The sequence below is a fragment of the Lampetra planeri genome, chromosome 60 (genome assembly GCF_965212315.1).
Source record: "Lampetra planeri chromosome 60, kcLamPlan1.2.h2, whole genome shotgun sequence".
In the NCBI taxonomy this organism is placed as follows: Eukaryota; Metazoa; Chordata; class Hyperoartia; order Petromyzontiformes; family Petromyzontidae; genus Lampetra; species Lampetra planeri.
This window is the reverse complement of record NC_136166.1, coordinates 2,939,676-2,958,477: the sequence shown is the minus strand read 5'-3', so window position 1 is coordinate 2,958,477 and position 18,802 is coordinate 2,939,676. Positions and strand designations below refer to the sequence as shown.

General features: G+C 49.6%; 1 protein-coding gene across 1 annotated transcript in view; it reads left to right on the top strand.

Moving 5' to 3' along the window:
- Positions 1 to 18,802, top strand: part of LOC144736306 (stAR-related lipid transfer protein 13-like) — a gene marked incomplete at its 5' end in the record, with an annotated part of 150,757 nt that overhangs the window by 54,838 nt on the left and 77,117 nt on the right.

Here is an 18,802-nt window from a genome sequence, read left to right as displayed (position 1 = left end):
CGCTACGAACCCGGCTACCCGAGTTCGTTTCCCGCTCATGGTGACAGCTCTGACGATTATCGGAACCGGTCTTCGGCCTCCCCGAGGTCGACTCAGCCTCAAATGAGTACCCGGTACGATATGTAAACATCGCCACTGGGGAGACAAAGGCGGCCAGGCGTGGTGTTGGCCACCCACCCCCTCGTGTGCCGTGCCGGCCTTTATAGGTGCTCGCTAACAGCACTTGCCCCAACAGTCTGTTGAGGCTATAACGGGGTATTGTCTTGTCTTTGAGTGAGCGAGCGGGGAGTGGGTAGTGTAGTGGTTAATGCCCCAGCAGTCTGTTTTTGGCTACATGGGGGATCTTTTCCTGTATATGTACAGTATGCCGTATCTATCGGCCACATACCAATACATTCCTATGCCTTGGGCAAGAAGGGGTGTTTCCTCTTTCACTTGGTGGGCTAATTGTGTTTCATTCACCAGAATTGTTGTGGTCGTTTACCCAGGAACGCTTCGGCGAGTTTCAAAACTCTTTTTGAGGAGGATCCTGCCCAACCGTTCGCAGTAGCAGGGGGTGGCGATGCTGCTGCTGCTGCGTAAATCCAATTTGAGCCATTTCCAGGTATATTGTTTCAGCATTGGGATTGTTTGGCCAATATGTTTTTTTCTCTTTTTGTACGCCATGGGAGGAAACTCATCCAGAACAAGGGGGGAGAAGCGTACAGACTCCGCACACGCACCAAGGTGGCCAAGTTGGGAATCTAACCCAGACCCCCCCCCCCTCTGCTGCCCTAATGATGCCGCAACCAATGAGACCGAGGTTTGAGTTCTGGCCATCGCCCGAGGTGAAACCAGGAGGTCCGTTCAGTTATTCCGAAGCACGATTGGGATTTCACGGGGAAGCTGAATGGCGTTCAAAAACAAGTCGCAAGCGCCGCTCGTTGTGTGAGAGACCCCAATGCAGAAGATCCCCCGGGGGTTTCGATCGTCCACGAAGCTGCCCGTGGTCGCCACCCCTAAACTGCATCCACTACACAAACCATGGCAGCGGCAGAGGCGGATACCCGATGCTGCACGAATGGAAAATTAAAAACTCTCCGGTAAGGAGCCGTCTATAAATGACGTCACGCACCTGGAGGCGGGGGAGGGGGTCAGACATTTGTGACGATGTGTGACGAGGGGGGGGGGTTTGAGAAATGTGACGTCACATCAAAATGCTCAACTTTAAATAAATATAGACAACACGTTCTACTTAATTAAATAGACTTTTTAATAAATGTTTTCTTCTACAACATCAGAGTGCAGCGCCACATTAAATACGCACTACAATCACAATAGTTTAAAGCGATTTGAAGCTTTTTGGGGGGGGGGGGGGGTGGTCAAAAATCGTCCAAAATCGTCCAAAATCGCGTGACGTCATTTATGGACGGCCCCTTAGCCCAGTGCCTTCTTGCACAAGAGAGGGCCTCATAACAAATCTGTAAGCAACGGGGCTGTGTTTTGTTGTAATTCCGATTTTCGTGGTTGCCTACGTACCGTGGCGGAGGAGCGTACGCGCGTGCATTGTAACAAACGCAAATTATTCTCCCCTCGGGTCAAGGGGTCTTTTGTGTTCAAAAACCAAAAAAAAATTGGGATATTGCTTTGGATGTCGCGGATCGGTGGGAGGGAACGGTCCGAGCCAGACGGCGAAGCTTCCTCGTTTCCAGCCGACAGGGAGGATATTTTTACTGGTAGGAACCTCCTGGTTACACCAGCCCACAGGGAATTATTGTGTCCGACCGTCGTGCAGGGAGGGGCTGGGTGGGGAGGGAGGGGCTGGGTGTGCTGTGTGTGTGCTGTGTGTGTGCCTGCTGTGTGTGCGCTGCAAATTGCCCCCCCCCCCCCCCCCCAACTTCAAGATTACGGGATGCCCGCAAAATACCCCCAGAGGCTTGAGAGCCTTCCGGGAAAAGGTGGCCTTCTCTTTGTTTTGACGGGTTTTGGTTCGCGATGAATGGCTCCGATTCTTTCTTTTGATTGCGACCGTTTGAATTTTCCTTCCCTCATTTTTCTCCTTCGTTTTTATTCGTCGCATTCCTGAACGTGACCCCCCGAGCACGACAAACAGAGAAACGCCTTTTCATGAGCGCCCGTTCGGAGCGCGGTGCTCGGGGTGGGGGGCGGGGTGGAAACGCTTAAAATATTTGAGGATTCTAAAAATAATACGTTTTAAGGGTTCCCCGTAACGAACGTGCTTGTGACGAATGTCATCTCCACGTCGCGCTCGTTGCCGGCTCTATTAACTTTTGGTGGGGCGGTGGAGCGGTGGTATTAATCCCGAACCGCGCGGACGCCCTAGGCGCCCAAGTCTGTCTCTGTGAGCCACAGGCAGTATATTCTTAGGTTTTTTCGTTAAAGTCACGTAGGTAAAAAATTTAAATTAATAAAAGTAAAATAAAAATCAAATAAAAATCACGACGTTTCGGAGACAACACAAGCTTCCGTCTTCAGGTGGAATCGTCACAGCACGACTGCTGCATCAAGTAACAACACAGGCAGTGTTGAACCCCTGAAGCACGACGGATCCTGGACGGTGCCTCAGTCACCCAGAGGTCACCGCTTCAACGCGACCTCCCTGGCACGGCAGTTTGAAGAGACTGTTCAAGTTTCTTCGTGTTTTGATTCTCCTCCCGGCGTCGTCCATCCCATGCACCGAGTGTCAAACGACGCGCGCCGCATTTAGTTCGCCGGCTGGTCGCTTGCGATGGGTGGAAGCGTGGGGCTGCTTCCACCGCTTCAAAGACGCAATGCTGTCTCCAGCAGGTGCCTCTGTCTCTCGAGCTCCCTGCGGTAAAGACCCTTCCGCCCATCGTGGTGCAAGCGGGTGTGTCTCCCTGTGTCTCTCCGTGTCTCCCTGTGTGTCCCTCTGTGTCCCTGTGTCTCCCTGTGTCTCCCTGTATCTCCCTGTGTCCCTGTGTGTCTCTGTGTGTCTCTGTGTGTCTCTGTGTGTCTCTGTGTCTCCCGGTGTCTCCCTGTGTCACCCTGTGTGTCTCTGTGTGTCTCCGTGTCTCCCTGTGTCTCCCTGTGTGTCTCCGTGTCTCGCTGTGTCTCTCTGTGTCTCCCTGTGTCTCCCTGTGTCTCCCTGTGTCTCCTGTGTCCCTGTGTCCTGCTGTGTATTCCTGTGTATTCCTGTGAGTCCCTGTGTCTCCCCTGTGTCTCCCCTGTGTCTCCCCTGTGTCTCCCTGTGTCACCCTCTGTGTCCCTGTGTCTCTCGGTGTGTCCCTGTGCGTCTCTGTGTCTCCCTGTGTCTCCGTGGTCGCTCCGCATGATCTTATCCACGCCCAGGATTTTCCCGAGCCGAGCCATGGCTGAGCCACTCCGTGCGTCTTCGGAGGCGAGCGATCGGCTTGAGCCCGAGCTGAGCCATGACGACGAACACGAGTGACCGGTCGCTATTCGTAATCTCAGGCGGTTTTTTTTTCTACCAGGAACAAAAATGAAACTTACGCGTGGATTCTGCAATGCTTCACGACATTGTGTTCGTATCCTTGGAAGCACGATTCTGCTTTTAATGAGCAGCAATGTTCCCTTACGAAATTACAAAATAAAACGACTCCGCCGCCATGCAATCGCCACGCATGATGGCGAGTGGGACAAGGGCGTGTGCCATCATCGCCTTGGCCAAATATAACGCTTACACCCGCTGTCGCTGAGATTCTATCACCAAAGTATTCCAGTTTGTCTTCTACCAGCAAAACTTTAAGCAAAAAAAATCATTCATATTCTAGGATCATCTTCGTGAGACCTTTAATAAACTAAAACCAGAAACGAAACAATTTAATTTTATATTAACATGTAAGCTGTATGGCTCTTTTTCAGAAGCGACCTGGCGATCACAAATGATAGCGCAACGAAGTTGGCTTATCATCACGTGGACATTTATAGCAGCCAAATACTCTAAACGCGTGATTCAAAATGTGGAGTGAAAACCCGGAGGACCCGGAGAAAAATCCACACGACCACGGGAAGAAAGAGAGAAAGATGCAAACTCCAAATATGCAGCAGCAGGCGTCAGGGTCACGATCGAACCCACGACCTCCTAAATACCAGGCGAGGGAGTTAACATCTCCTAGCCACCGTGGCGCCCGCAATGACACCGTGTGGCAGACAGACACATTTACGGGAGGGAGAGACGGGGACAGACTTTGATGCGTGAATGCCCTCAACCTCTCAACCCCTTAGCCATTCACTGCCAACGATTAAGTGAAATATTTGTGGGGCATTGAACGGATTTTAATTTTCTGTCAATAAAATAGCGAATCATGCACCTGTGCGCCAAATTTGCTTTCAAAAGGGACACTTGAAAGGCGTTGTAATTGTCAGTTTACGAGGGCATTTCTGTGGCTGTTGGCATTTGGTGGCGGGTTGAACGACACATTTATAGATTTACGCGATCTAACCCCCCACAAGAACCTGTATTATGGATGGCGTTTTAGTCTTCAATAATTGCTGTTGTCAATAAGTCCCAAATTCAGTGACTCCACTGCTGGCTTGATGGCTTTCCCACGTGTGGCGAAGTTTGGTCAAACAACCCGCATGGGTGTGACGAGGCCATAATCCAGCAGAGGATTGACATAGGTGTAATGCGGGCGTAAACGGCCTCGCGGATATGATGTAACAGGGGGGAGGAGTTGGGTCACGTGGGGAGAAGGGAGAGCTCTTAAGGGCGGGAACCAGAAGAGACGGGGGGAGAGTGTAAGAATAAAGACGGGAGAAGGCCACGCAGGGCAGGAGGTGGGAAGTGGCGTGATCGCCACAGGACGGGACTCGGCACCGTTGGCCAGCGGTGTCCGGGCATGGGGGAGACGGAGAGCAGCGGTGGGGCTGCAGAGAGAGCAGACGAGGGGCTGCAGATCGGGGCGGAGAGGCTGAGAGAAAGCCAGCAGCGGAGCTGCATCGGGAGCCAGCAGAAAGGCTACGGGAGCGACGGCAGCAGAAGGGCTGCCAAGTGGGAGGTGGAGAAAGCTCCGAGCGAGGCGCCGTGCGGGAGAAGTTGTACGAACCCAAATAAAGGACAACGGAGACAGACACAGTGAAAGAGTCCTTTATTACATAGGGTTGAATACCCATACAGTTTCTATGAACATAGTTATTATGAACTTGGGAAATAGGTACATTTTTTTGGTGTTGACTTCATGGTCCAGATATGACTCTTCTTGGAAACGATGAGCTGCAATGAATTGAGGAAGAACGGCGGACGGGGAACTGGGGGTGTGCGCTGCGCATGGTGCGTGACTGGGACGCTGCGGTGGCGAGGAGGCGCGAGGGTCGAAATCGACGCCACGACCTCCCGCATCCCGGGTGAGGGAGTTAACATCTCGCCACAGCATGCGCCATCTCATCAGATTCCTCCCGTCTGAATTCTGACAAGAAACCAACGAGGAAGAATCCCAACACCTTGCCACAACTACCCCATTGGAACCTCCTTTGCCAGTAGCAAAATATGATCATTGGTTTTTTACCCTTTTATCTGGCAACAAAACTGAAACCTGTGCGCCTTTTGGCGTTATCTGGTCTAACACCATGTGAGACTATGCTCTAAGACAAGCTGTCTCGGGTGTGGACAAATCAATTTCAAGGACAGTGCATACATTATCAGAGTTGTGCTTTTTGTTTGCATTCTGACCGCAGGTATTGTGGTCAATGCAAACATGACTCCTTGTAAAAAAGGTGTCAGTTTTGTTGCCAGATAAAAGGGTAAAAAAACAATTATCACCTTGCCACAAGATATACCTCTACAGGGGCCTTTCAAGTGTGCCACTCGACGAAGGGCCCTTCCACCAGCAGTGGAGTGAGCGAGCAATTGCAGGGCTGCGCCTTTAGCGCCTCCACCTTGCGGTGGCCGCGAGCTGTTTTCTGACCATGGTCCCTGCGCCCCGTGCGTCGTGGTGGAATGTCGAACACCTCTTGTCCGTGTCCTCTTGCACCCGGAAAAGTTGTCCTTTCACCAAAAAACAAACACCGGCATTTTTCTGTTGTTGTTTTTTTTTCCAACGCGTGTGTATAATAATAATAATATCGGCCAGTCATCTCAGTCGGTCGACCCCACGGCACTTGGGTCTGCCCCGTGACCTCTTGCCAGCGGGCGTTCGACACTTCACGTGGCCTGAACGTGAACATAGCCTGGCACAAGCGCCGTGGTGACGTCACCACCACTTAGTGGCGAATGGCGGTTGTTATAATAATATTTCACATCTTCAATCTCGCAATGCTGCGCTACGAACCCCGGCAACCCGAGTTCGATTCTCGCTCACGGCCAACACCAGTGACGATTATCTGAACCGGTTCTGGGCCTCCACTATGTCGACTCAGCCTCAAATGAGTACCTGGTGCGGTGTGTAAAATTCGCCTCTAGGGAGACAAAGGCGGCCGGGCGTGGTGCTGGCCACCCACCCACTTGTGTGCCGTGCTGGCCTTCATAGGTGCTCGCTAACAGCACCTGCCCCAACAGTCTATTAAAGCTTTGTATTTGTATAATATTCCGTAATTTAACTAAACTTTTGGATTTTGCAAGGTAACGTCCACTGAGCTATGCAGCTATTTTTCAGAAGCGATCTGCCTATCACAAATAATATCTCAACGAGAAGGGGCTCATCACGTGGAAACGTACAATCAGCAATACACTCTAAACGGGTGATGTTGAGTCTCAATGTGGAGGGAAAAACCCGGAGGTCGCAGAGAGAGAAACATTCACGGAACCACACAGAGAGAGACTCCAAATATACAGCAGCAGGCGTCAGGGTCGTGATCGAAGCCACACGACCTCCTGCATATCAGGCGAGGGAGTTAACATCTCGCCACCACAACGCCCTGAATAACAAACACACCACAGCCCGTGCTATTGAAATCTTGTGACAAGGTGTAGGATTCTTCTACCGTTGGCTTCTTCAGAATCAGAATGCGCATTCAGACGGTGAGGAATCCGATGTGCTTGTGAAGAAATTTTTTTTCTACAGATGTCCAGTCGGGGGAGTGCCCCACGTTTTGCGCTCGATTCGAGGTGGCGCCGCTGTGACGAGATGTTAACTCCCTCGCCCGGTATGCGGGAGGTCGTGGCTTCGATCCCGACCCTCACGCCTGCTGTATTTGGAGTTTGCGTGTGTGTGTATGTCTTTCTCTCTCCCCCCATGGTCGCGTGGATTGTTCTCCGGGTTTTCCCCTCCGCATTTAGAGTGTGTGGCTGCTATAAATGTCCACGTGATGATTAGCCACTCGGCTGAGCTGTCATTTGTGATGACCAGGTCGCTTCTTAAGAAGAAAGAGCTACATAGCTCAGTGGGCCCTAGCTGGAAAACAACAAAAAATCGTATTCTTGGTTATTTCGGTAAAGTCACGCAGAAGGGAAATAATAAAATAATAAAAATATGAAACAATACAATTCTTTTTCACACACCCCCACCTCGCGCGTAAAAACAACAACAACACAAATTCCCGTGAAATTCCAATTTTGCTCAGCGCACTTGCACACCGGCCGCTACGTTGCTGGAGATGTGAGCGTCGTTGTGCAAGATTCCCACCGACGCCAACGGCGGTGTTGCATAACTCCGAGTGCCTAAACACTACGGCCGCCGTGCTCTTGAGAGGAGGCTCTTGAGAAGTCAAACCTTCGGGCAGCGGTCCCCAACCTTTTTTGGCACCAGGGACCGGTTTCGTGGAAGACAATTTTTTCACGAACCGGTGGGGGGGGGTTCATCATTGGGTCTTTCCCCCTTTTCAAAGAAGCTCTCCAGCGACGTTTGTTTTTGACTCATTTTGGCTACTAGGGGTTAGCTTGTGGGCTTACCAAAACTGTGACTGAGACAAGCGCGCAAGTGGGGGGAAGAGGCGCGGATGGAAGTGGTAAATAATAAAATATCGGGCGGGCCACGCGCGGACTCACCACTCTCACCTCCTGCTGTGCCGCCCGGTTCCTAACAGGCCACGGACCGGTCCCGGTACCGGTACCGGTCCGCGGCCCGGGGGTTGGAGACCCCTGGCTTAGGGGACGTTTCCGTGGAAAGCGGCCGGCAGGGTGGGTGGTTAAGCGATGCTCTTGTCCTTTTCTGCAGTGATCTGCAGAAAAAAGGTACTTCTGCCGAGCCCTATTATCCGCACCGCCCATGGAATCTTGACAAATCCTGTTGTAATAAGATGATTTGGTGATCATTTGTGAATGGTTTACACTGTGACCTCACCTCACGATTGGCGCACCCACAATGCAACGTTGCTGGCAACATTTTCGAATTTAACATTTCATACAAATTCGTTTCTTTTGTAGCAATACTGTTTGATAATTATTTATGGATTTGTCTGTTACCCAGTCGCGACTAATGGGTGGCTATTCACATGCCAATACAAACACTGTACATCAGGACACATTCTTGTTTAATGCAATTCTTATCTAGCCCCATGGAGTAAAGTGCAGTCTCCAGCTCTAATTATCCACTCTGTAGATGTTTAATCCCTCGCCTCGTATACAGGAGGTTGTGGGTTCGAGCCCGACCCTGACTCCTGTATATTTGGAGTTTCCGTGTCTCTCCCCGTGGTTGCGCTGATTTTTCTCTGGGTCCTCCTGGTTTATCCCTCCACATTAAGGATAAAAATCCGTTTGGAATATTTGGCTGCTATAAATTTCCACGTGATAATAATAATAATAAGCCACTTCGTTGAGCTGTCAGAAGCGACCTGGCTATCAGGGGACTTATCTGGTAAAAATAAATAAATAAAATAGTTTCGTTTTTAGTTTCATTTATGGGCTATCAGGAAGGTTCGTTGCCTGGAACGTCAGACAATGGCCACTGTGATTGACAGACATGTTGTGTTACCTATTGTAACTGGATGCGCTCATCATGTTTATCATGTTACCCATATTTGTCCAGTCATTTCTGGATGTCGCTCAAAAGTGGACCCACAATGCAACGTGCTGGCATTGTTATAAGGACATTCATTTTTCGCAGAGTGACCCAGATGTGGCAGGAATATCCACCCTAACCCCCCCCCCCCCCACCTGTTTTCTAAAAATAAGAACAGGTTTTACCCTTTCTGGCAATACAACAGGATGTGTTAATATGTTCAAACACCAAGTAGATATATTTTTGCAAGAAATCTAGTCTGTATTAGCCACGCCTACTTGCAGCGAACATGCCAACAAAACACGCTTTGAAAAAATGTCTGCATTGTCTTTGAAACGGATTGGCCTACACCAGAGACGGCAGCCTTCCTTATGGCCTCGTCTCACCACCAACGTCAGAGCAGAAAAAGTCAAAAGGCGAACAGTGCAAGGACAATGCACGCAGCGGAGCATTTCTAGCTGGGGGTGAGCAGCTCCATCATGGATTCCCTTTTTGCCAGGATAAAAGCATGAAAAATAAAAATGGGTTTACCCTTTCTGACAATAACGGTCCCATGATTATAGCTGCTCACCCCAAACTAGAAATTATCTGATACGTCCACCTGTGCTCATCTGCATACCAAAGCCGTAGCCATGGAGTCAACATTGGGCGGGACCAAATCTTCCACGGGGTCTGAGGGTCCCCCCCCCCCCCAGAAAAAAAATCTAAATTTGAAATCTCATTTCCTGCCATCTAAAATATTAAAAATTTCACTAACACATAGGATGGACTTTTTCTTTATTTTGTACAATAATGTCTAATAGTGTATTGTATTACATTGCTCTGTTTTTTCTTTTTTTACCTTTTCTTGTTTCATTGTATGTAATGGCAGAGATTAGGGATTCATAAAGTACAACCAAAACCACAATTATATAAACAGAAATCTATTTTATAGCAATCTATTGGGGGGGGACATTTTGAGCACATTTATATATATTACAATTACGGCCTCTCTGCATACAGCCGCGTGGACACCACGGATTTCACGTTAGCGGAGAATGTCCCACCAATAGCCACCACTCTGGTGACAAATAGACCGAGCGCGACGTTGGCGTTGAACTCAGTCGCGACGAGTCTCAATGCATTGGAAACGTACAAATGAACCTCATGGCGGGACCCCCGGGGTCCCATAAGCCCCCGGCTCTCGCATAAACTGCGTTGCGACGTCATTTTATGTCTGTTGAAGGCGAACGACACGGCGATCTCTTCCTCTCGGCGAGCTCTACACGATGCGCTAATCAAAGTTTCACAAAGTTTTGTTCCTTCTGCGCATTCGTCCTCGCTGCTGCGCTTGGACACGACACGACAACAGAATGATCCGCGCCAGGCGGGTCGTGGCGTTTGTGGGACGGAGTCGCCAAAAACAAATGAATGAATCACGATTTTGACTTTCGTTCATTCGGGACCCCGGGGTCCCGCCATAAGATGAAAATGTTGCAGTGGGTTTGCTCTACAACACACAGGCGGTGTGCTGAAGTAGTAACGAGTTGGCAACATTTTGTTTACGTCACACAATCTGACTAATTGCCCGTGTGGGGTGGTGGTGGTGGGTTAATGACACATTTATATTTACGCAATTTAACCCCCTCCCCATCCAAAAAAACCCCACCTTCATCTCCATATATATAAAAGGCAAAGTTGTAAGTATGTGTGTATGTTCAAAATGTTTAGCGTACTTGCCGACATGCAACAAACTTGAAATTTCCCATGTGGGTACTTTCCAGACTGTACACCATGCAAAAATTATACAAAAAAATACACTTTTGTGGGTTTTTTTTGGGGGGGGGAGCTCAATAATGCATATATTTTTTGCACGGCAAGTGAGCTGTGACGTCAAATCTGTCACGTGACCCGCGCATGTGGAAGCGTTACGCATTGTAGTGTAGTGGTTAGCGCGTCGCGCTACGAAACCGGCGACCCGAGTTCGATTCCCGCTCACGGCCACCACCGCTGACGATTATTTGAACCGGTCCTGGGCCTCGAGTAATCGGTGTGGTGTGTGAACATCGCCACTGGGGAGACAAAGGCGGTCGGGCGTAGTGAATCCAAGTCCCGGGCAAAGCCGGGTAGTAAAGTTAGTTATTCATATAAATTATATATTTGTGAACGTCACAATCTCGTCAGTTGAGAAGTGTAACGTTTATGACCTTACCCACAAATATAGCTCATGGATTACGATTGTTTTGGATCGCACCATTAAAAGTATCATGCGTGTGACTATTTCGACCTCGCGTTTGTATTTTGAATGATCGCTTTGGCATTTATTAACTATTTACACATTTATTAACGGTGTTAAAGCCTTAAAAGAAACTCGGGCAACCTTTGTTTGCTTGTTTATTTAAATCCTATTAAGTCCCCGTGTGTTTATTTACATCTTACGAGTCTGGTGCCAGGGCAGTCCAGAGTCGCGGAAGGGGGGTAGCTTTTGTTGGAATGCAAATAACAGGAGTCGGCATTCAACATCCATGCCGCTGGACAGCACGCTGCTGATGCCTTTTAGAAAGACAGGCCAAGGTAGATTTCTGACAATCTATCTGCGCTGTGGGTGAATGTTAATCCCTCGTGCGAGAAATGTTTTTTTTTTCTGGGCAAGTTCAGTTTCCTTCCAAGTTGCCAAAAAACGACTCAAATGAGAAATTGCCGACGGAACATTGAGTCTCGGATGATTGTGCGTTTGGTTCTCGAGACTCAGAGAGGCTTTTCTGGGTAAATAAAGGGACATTGTCAAGACAAATCTCTCACCTTAAACACCCAGTCGTTCATAACAGTTGAAGGCGGTATAGTACTACAGCGATAGAGCAAGTGCAGAATCCCTGAAGCGGAATTGATAGCTTGAAAGCATTTAGCGCGGGGCCCTTGAAAGTGCGGGGCCCGTAGCATATGTAGCTGCTACTACACGTGTAGTAGCAGCTACCAGGATAAGCCGGCACTGGGAGTGGCGCTTTCTCGCTAACCCTGGCTACCCAAATGTCCCACTGGGCAACAGTCGGGCACCGAGAGGGCAACCAATCGCAACGTGTGACGTGGGCACCCGGTGATGTCGAGCGGTTCAGCACTGCCTCGCAATTCACAATGCGCTGGTTGGTGTTGGTCATCGCTGTAAGCCGAGAGCAGTGGCTCTTCACCTGGGCGTGAAGCGAGATGCCCTTTCTGAGAACCAAAGGGAGAAGGCTGCAGTTCAGGTTAAGGACCACTGGCCGAGACCTTCCCACTCCTAGGCCAAGCCCCCCCCCCCCCAGCCATACTCCTCAAGTTGCTCGTGTCCCATAGTGGTCTCGGAGCACTGTGGTTTCATCTCTTCTGCCCGTCTTGCCAGCTGCTCTTTAAAGTTATGTTTCGAACGGCATCTGTTTATATATATACACGTGTCAAGAAAAGTCACAGTTCAGGCAATTCACACTTCAGCATCCTACATTTGTATACATTTTTAGATACAAAAAAATGTATATTTTTCTTAAAAAAAAATTGTGCGTTGGAATGCATTTGCTATTTGTACTGCATTGAAGCCCCAAGTCTCCACCGAGGAGCGGTGGCGCAGCGCTTTACGCCGCCGCTTTGTGACCACGGCCAGCATCGACGACGAGCGATTTCTGAACGAGTTCTTTCTCGGGTGCCCCCCTACAGCCGGGGCTGCACTCGCCAGCGTGGTGAAGTATGGTCGGACAGAGCCCTTCCCTCGAAGCGCGGACCCAATTCCAATGGCACCCATAACTGGCAACAAGGCTCGCCCTGCCAACAAGTGGGTGGTGGTCGTGGTGTTCAACTATCGCCACCATCGGCACGCGTTGCTTACACGTGAACGCAGCTTGGCGTAATCGAGAATTATTCGTGACTGTGAATAATTATCGGTAGAGCGAGCTGCACGCAATTGGTAGGTTGCAAGTTCAACTCCCGGTTTGGGGTTGACTCGGCCCATCAATCATCATCATCCGTCTGGGGGTCGTACATTTGGTACCACTTTGTGGGGAAGTCAACAGCGGTTGTCCTATGGTTAGACTCGCCCCCCCTCCCCCGCCATGGGAATGTGGAACTTCCAGCACTGGCTCAGGACTGTAAACGCATGAGCAACCGAAGCCCCCAATGCTGGCTTCGAGCGAAACGAACAAAATTTCAGCCTTGAATCATCGGCACGACAGACATCGCTGGCTTTGAGTGTGATAGGTGGTGGGGGTGGGAGCTGGTGTGTGTGTGGGGGGGTGATAAGGGAGACACTCCACCCACAATGGGGAGAAGCGATGGCGAGTTAAGCCCTTGCCTGTTTATGATTAACTCTGGGAGGTCAATCCCAAACACAATGCATCGGGAAGCTCCAGTGGGCCTCACAACCTCGCGTGCGTGGCAAGCTCCCGCCCCCCACGAGTAGCCTCGTCCGTGATTCAACACACACACACGCGCACGTTATGTACGTTTCTTAAAACCTTAGCGTCGACGAAAACACGACAATAGCCGGAGCACGCCTGGGATGGCGCTCGGCTTGGACCTCTACCCTCTGGATTACCCTTGGAGTTGTTGATGTCGTCGGCCGTGCCGAAATTTCGAGGTCGTATCCAGCGGATTATAAGAGGCGGCGGGTGAACCCGTGCGGGTCAGTCACCTCCGTTTTTTGTTTTTTTAAACAACAAGCGCGGGGGGTTACTAGCAGGTGGGACAGGTCGCGGTGCGTGTCCTAAAATAGTCAAATAGCACCGTTACCACGTTCAATTTAGTGGTGGTTGTGGTGAAGGTTTCAAGGGAAGGGTTGGCTCCGGGGTTGTGGGAGCTGTACGTGGCAGGGGGGGGGAGGGGTCCCTGGCAAGCCCAGTCAGGCCGGGATGGAGAGCCCAGGCCCCGCAGCGGCAGCAGCAGCAGCAGCGAGGAGGAGGAGGAGGCCGTCACTGCGTCGCTCTTTCAGTGACCGCGTTCGCACGGCCACGACGCGCGCCTGGAGGAGCCTCCTCTGTGGCAGTCCCAGCAGCAGCAGCTACAAGGCCACGGGTAAAACACCACCGCCGCCGCCTTGCTACGGGGAAATTCCTCTCGGTTCATTGTTCGGCCGATCGATTGTGCGACCCCCTACACCGGCGTTGCTTGAGTGTCTATCGGCCACGAAATTAATTCAACTGTGTTCATAATATAATTGTGGTTTTGTTTGTGTATTCTGAGTGTCTGCTGCTGTGTTCTGTACAGCACTCTTGAGATCAATGATGAAAAGCGCTCTATTAATGGATTTATTATGATGATGAAGAAGACGTGATTTGGTGATGTTGCTGCTGCGTGTTCTTCGTCTGGCTGATGCGCAATTCCAAGTTTACATCGACGCGGTAAATGAGCCCCGTGATTGCGTCAGGGGTAGCGGAGTGTATCGCTGTGACGATCCCTCCTCCATAGAAGGCATCTGCGTGAACCTTGGGTTGTTCTTGCACGTGAATCTATACATCTGTTCGAGTCGTAGCTTCTCAGTGTATGTACATCTGTAGGTCTATGTATGGGTCTCTGAGTCTCTATGCGAGTCCTCGGTTCCCAGTGTAATATACGTCTGTAGGTCTACGTGTTGGTCTCGAGTCTCTATATTTGCAGTGTGGATCTATAAATCACTGTCTTCGTCTCACGACTGATGTTAATATCGATAAAGAACCACTCACCCAACCACTCAACCACCCACCCAACCACTCACCCACCCACTCACCCACCCACTCACCCACCCACTCACCCACCCATCCAACCCATCCACCCAACTAACCAACCACCCACCCAACCACTCACCCACCCAACAAGCCACTCACTGACCCAACCACTCACCCATCCAAGCACTCACCCAACTAACCACCCACCGACTCAACACACCCACCCACTCACCCATCCACTCACCCACCCAACCACTCACCCAACTAACCACCCACCCAACCACTCACCCACCCATCCAACCCACCCATCCACCTAACTAACCAACCACCCACCTCCGCCCCCCCCTCTATCTATTTAAGGCCACCCCACAGAGAACATCACCCCTCTCTGTTACCTGTGTTGCTCCCGCTATGTATCTTGGTGATATCTGTCTGCTAATATGTCTGTCTATAGTTTTCTGGTTAGATTTTATGTCGCTATTTCATTATACCTGATGATGATTGCTTGTGTTACAATCGAAACGTCGTATTCTATTATTTAATTTAATTTATTATTTTATCTTTAGACGTGACTTAACCGAAAGAACCAAATAATAATTCCTGCAGTCACGAAAGTTCTAAAATTAAGATTGAACCCACCCAACCACTCACCCACCCGCCCGCTTGCCCGCGGGAGTGTTATGGGGACCGCTGGTGTGGTTGGTTAGCGCAATGCGCTACGCATGTGTGTGCGTGTGTGTGTTGAACTTATTTCGCACCACCGTACGTAGCCAACCGCGCTAGTCGGGGGTGCGCGATGGGGAGGGGAGAGGGAGGGAGGACCAAGGCAAACTGATAGACAAATAAACTCGTTGAAAACTGTTTTTAAAACAACTGTTTTATTAACTTCGTCTATCTCACGGTCGAGAAGTACGTCAATGGCGCCTGCGTTTTGTGGGAGACAATTCCACCGTTTAGGGACCGCGGCGTTTTTTACCTATACAAATATATAAATAATGCGTCCATACAAAATGTTAATTTTTTAATGTAGCGAATTAATTGATGCCGATTTTTTAACAGACATGCATTGTCACGGGATCTGAGTACATGGGCAAAATGTGGAATTGATTGGACAACGGGAAGTGGACGAAATTTTGATTACAATATTTGACCCAGACAGACAGAGAAATCAAGTGAAGTGAAACCGTTGAATAAGTAATATTTATATCAATATTTTTTTTAAAACACGCTTTAATTAAATGTACCATACTAGTAATGGAAGAACTCAACGACTCTAGGAAGTGGCCCCGAAGCTTGCCATAACGTAAGGGACTGTGGTGATTTACAGGCAACGTTAGTTGAGCGTGGACAATTAGACCCAAGCCGAAACATAATATATAAAAAAGATGGTTTAAAAATATTTGTAAAAAAATATATATATTAAAAAAAAATTATGATAGAATATAGTATTGTCATCAGTAATACATAAGTATACCAAGTTTGCAGTCCATACCACATTGGGAAGTGGGTTAAAATTGAGTGCCTGTCCCTAGGTAGACTCAGCCTCAAATGAGTACCTGGTGCGGTGTGTAAACATCACCACTGGGGAGACAAAGGGGATCGAGCGTGGTGCTGGCCACCCACCCCCTCGTGTGCCGTTCCGGCCTTCATAGGTGCTCGCTAACAGCACTTGCCCCGACAGTCTGTTAAGGCTACACGGGGGATCTTTGTTGTGCGCGCGTAGAGGTTAATGGGCCATGGAATCGCCTCGGCTTGCAGGTATCAACCTCGCCCCCCAAACTCCCCGCTGGCCTCGTGTAATGGATCACGATCTCCCACTTGTGTGGATCACGATCTACACGTGAATGGATCACGATCTCCCACGTGTATTTATCACCCACTAAACGTAATTGGTTCATAGACGCAGAGTTGCCGCCAACGGAGAGGGTGGTGTTTAGATGCAGAAGAAAAAAAACAAAGATCTCCCGTGTAGCCTGTACCAGACTGTCGGGGCAAGTGCTGTTAGCGAGCACCTATGAAGGCCGGCACGGCACACGAGTGGGTGGGTGGCCAGCACTACGCCTTTGTCACCCCAGTGGCGATGTTTACACGCCACACCAGGTTGCCCATTTGAGGCTGAGTCTACCTGGGGGAGGCCCAGGACCGGTTCAAATAATCGTCACTGGTGTTGGCCGCGAGCGGGAATCGGGTGCATAGCGCAGCGCGCTAACCACTACACCACCGCTCCCCCCCCCCCCAACCGAGAGAGGGAGTGAGATTATATGCAGATCGCACACACACACAATTGCTGTCTCGCACCCTTGTGAGTCACGCAGACTTTTTTCCGTCTGGACGTTCGGAAATCAACGCTCCCATCCAGAGACCCACACATCACACGGCTCCTCCTCCTCGAAGCCGCCGGGTGGTGTAGCCCATCATCAGGCACGTCAGAACATCAACAGGCAGATGCTTGCGACCATCTCCCCCTTCGCGAATTGAAAATTAAAGACACGGGGGGAGGGGAGAGGCCACAGTGGTGTGATTGTGTCCTTGCAACCCAAACTGGGGGCCACACAGTAAACCCACAGTGGTCTGTGCTGCTTCAACAGAGGAGGAGGAAGAGCAAAACCACACAAACTCTCTCTCTCTGCTTAAGCTCTGCATACATTTGCTGCCCGGCGCAATTACGTGCTGATTGGCTCAGAGTGTCCATTATAGCTGCAGCCGGGTCCGCCCTGGCAGGATCATTGGCAATCCACAAACATGGGGAGACGCGATCGCCTCCTTTCGACTGCCCTCCTCCCATCCGTACAGACTTGACTGGTGGGCTGGCAATTCACACACTGCACCGGGTGTAGCGACATTTTGCTTCTGATTCTTACGATTTCTGAATTTAGTCGGCAGCCTCACCTTGGTTTCGAGGTGTCCTTGTTGTTGTGTAGTGACGCGTTGTGGGCGCTCTGTTTGATCTGTGCGATTTGGAAATCAAACTTGTGATTTAGCTCAGGGACACCCTTGCCAATGCGATCATGTCCAGTCCTATTACCATATATTTCAATACTCTTTGTTTTTTTCGGTAAAGTCACATAGGTAAAAAAATCAAATAAAATGAAATAAACGAAAACAACTAAATTAAATCACGACGTTTCGGAGGCAACACAAGCTTCCTTCATCAGGTGTAAAAAGGCACAGCAAAATAACTGTAGCCAATTAAAAAGTAAAATAGCTGTAGCTACAATAACTGTAGCTACAGTTATTTTGCTGTGCTTTTTTACACCTGATGAAGGAAGCTTGTGTTGCCTCCGAAACGTCGTGATTTAATTGAGTTGTTTTCATTTATTTTATTTTATTGATTGTTTTACCTACGTGACTTTACCGAAAAAACCAAAGAGTATGAATCCTTGCAGTCACGAAAGCTTCAAATCTAGAATCATATATTTTAAATTAACACTCGTAATTATATATCCAATTCGCATTTTTTTTACTGTGTGTGTGTTCTTCCCCTTGCTGTCCATCGGTGGAATTCCAAGCGTGCTCTTCTCCAAGCTGCTTTTCACACTTTTCTTCGCCAGTGCCCCCTGTATCTGATCCACGTGTCATCGGGCGGCGGCTGGGTGGTGGCGCAGCGTGTAAGGCTCTTGCCTCTCACGGCAATAAGGGCCTGGGTTCGATTCCCGACCTGAGCCCCTAGCCTGTGTGGAGTGTGTACGTGTTCCCATTCTCTTCTGCGTGGGTTTCCTCTGAGTTTTTCCGGTGTGCTCCACACGGTGGAACTTGTATCGGCCAAATATCCCCGTGCCAAAGCATTGCCTGCCAATGACTCGATTGAGATCACAGAGTGGCAGCAACATCGACTCCTGACTGCGGCAACTTGGCAGGACCCTCCTGTAAAAAGAGTCTTGAGACTCGGTGAGGCCTTGCTGGGTAAACGTGACGATTGTTATTTTCTCAGCTGAAGACGGCCGCTTGTGTTGCGACCGAAACGTCGTGTTTTCTTTTATTATTTTATTTCTACCCACATGACTTTACCGAAAGAACCAGACAGTATGGATTCCTGCAGTCAAGATTCAAATCAAAAATAGTAATACTAATAATCATTAGTCGATCCATGAGGCCAGAATACTTTCAACCGAGACGAAGCTCTGATCTTCACAAATGGTTCCAAGGGGACACCCCGGGACAGCCCAGATGGAACCATCAGAGACGGTTCTGGCCATGCAAGGACGTTTGATTCGTCCATCACAGTACCTGCGTTTATGATGCACCAGTCTCACCACCTCAGAATCTGAATATTTGTTTATACTGCGAGGAATCCGATGAGCTATA